The sequence below is a fragment of the Ornithorhynchus anatinus genome, chromosome 1 (assembly GCF_004115215.2).
Source record: "Ornithorhynchus anatinus isolate Pmale09 chromosome 1, mOrnAna1.pri.v4, whole genome shotgun sequence".
NCBI lineage: Eukaryota > Metazoa > Chordata > Mammalia > Monotremata > Ornithorhynchidae > Ornithorhynchus > Ornithorhynchus anatinus.
The window spans coordinates 166,452,585-166,454,631 of NC_041728.1; the positions used below are offsets into that span (position 1 = coordinate 166,452,585).

Genomic DNA, 2,047 nt, shown 5'->3' on the forward strand with positions numbered 1-2,047 from the left:
GTCATAGTCAGGAGTTCTGGCACAAGCATCTTATTCTTCCTCTTCAGTGGACATTCATTAATTGATTCAATCATATTGAGCATTTACTGTGTGCAGAGCACTGGACTAAGCACTTGGAATGTACAATTTGGCAACAGATAGAGACAATCCCTGCCCATTGACGGGCTCACAGTCTAGAAATGACATCAAGGGAAGCCAGTAAAGGGAAGAGATGTGATCTCTGTAGAACCAAATCTTGTTCCTCTCCGATGTCTGCATTTGCTTTTCCTTTGGGAACACAAGTCTTGCTCTTAATAATAATAATGATGACGGTATTGTGTGCCAGGCCCACTCTCAGGGTCGCACCTGGAGAGTATCCACTACTCCACCAGTCTCGACTATGGGAGGGAGAGTCAAGCAGAATCATACCAGTTCCATTCCTAGCTTGGGCAGTGGCTAGCGAATGGAAGGTAATCTGCTACAAGTCAAAACTCACCCGTGCTGGGCAACAGGAGCATTAGAGAGAGTTGAGGGTGGATACTCAACCCCTTCCTCCCCCGATTAGACTGTAAGCCTGTCAAACGGCAGGGACTGTCTCTATCTGTTGCCGACTTGTTCATCCCAAGCGCTTAGTACAGTGCTCTGCACATAGTAAGCGCTCAATAAATACTATTGAATACTCAAGTTTTCTGCGCAGAAGGAGGCAGTGGTAAATCATTTCCGTATTTTCACCAAGAAAACTCCATGGCTATACTACCAGAAAGATTGAAGATGGAGAGTGGTGCATGAGTCCATGGCGTTGCTATGGGTCAGAGGCGACTTGACAGCATAAGACAATGTGCCAGGCACTGTAGTAAGCGCTGGGGTGGATACAAGCGAATTGGGTTGGACACAGTCCCTGCCCCACATGGGGCTCACAAGCCCATTCCCCATTTTACAATGAAAGAACTGAGGCCCAGAGAAGTGAAGTGGCTTGCCCAAAATCACTCAGCAGATAAGTGGTAGAGCTGGGATTAGAACCCATGACCTTCTGACTCCCAGGCCCGTGCTCTATCTACTCCACCATGCTGCTTTTCTTATTTTCAAGGGGATTCCCTTGGAGATACTGGCAGGATATTTTGACCTTCATGTCCATTCTACTCGATCATTGACACGTGAAAGAGATAAAAGCATAACGTTGAGTTTTCTTGGTACTCTCATTTTTGTGTTGTATTTTATTATATTCGTGGACAATGCACAGTACTTCATTAACAAGGGACCATTAATGCTTTGTTGCCAGTGATCCAGGGAGCCACCAGGCACATGGCATGCCCACTGAGAAATAATCACAGCAGGATATATTCATGTCTATATCCTCCTTTAGACTGTAAACTCGCTGTGGGCAGGGAGTGTATCTACCAACTCTGTTATATCGTATTCTCCCAAGTGCTTAGTATAGTAAACCCTCAATTAATGCTATTGATTTTTGATTGACTGATTTACATCCACACTGAGCCTGCATCATTCCAGGGTGGACAATCCGACCATCTCTTGGAATTGCTCAAGGAGAAGGTTCACACAAAACCATGATCCTGGTGTGGGGTCTCTTGGTAATGATGACCTAGTGGGCCTGTCCTGTTACCATGTGGGTTGGGGGTAACAGGTTTCTGCACCTTGTGTGGTCACAGCTCCTATGATTTAGGATTCTGTAGGGGACCTAGATCCCTTCCTATCTCATTTGACAAAACCTGGGAATAAATAGATTTTTTTAGAACTAATCAAGTGATTTTAAAGCCCCATAGTGCTTGTTGCTGATGACAGCTACCCAAAAGCAATTTATAGAGATTCCTATAAAAGTATTCCCCTAAAAAAAGGGAAGCAACCTGCCTGTCACTCTAGTATAATTCTCAAATCAAGAGGTCATCAACAATGCAATTTATTGGCTCACTCTGGCCACCTTTTATACTTTTCATCATTCCTTGCCCCTCTCGGCTCTGCTCTGAAGGTGGATATCCTCACCTTGGATGTCAGTCTAGGTCTAGGTTTAGGTCTAGGGAATTCCTGAGATGTGTTCTCAAATTTTGGGGTG

General features: G+C 44.8%; 1 non-coding gene across 1 annotated transcript; it reads left to right on the top strand.

The window, feature by feature from the left end:
* The first annotated feature begins 327 nt into the window (after positions 1 to 327).
* Positions 328 to 465, top strand: LOC114817511. Its single transcript, XR_003765375.1, has one exon. It is a non-coding gene; the product is annotated as a small nucleolar RNA SNORA7 (small nucleolar RNA).
* The last annotated feature ends 1,582 nt before the right edge of the window (positions 466 to 2,047 follow it).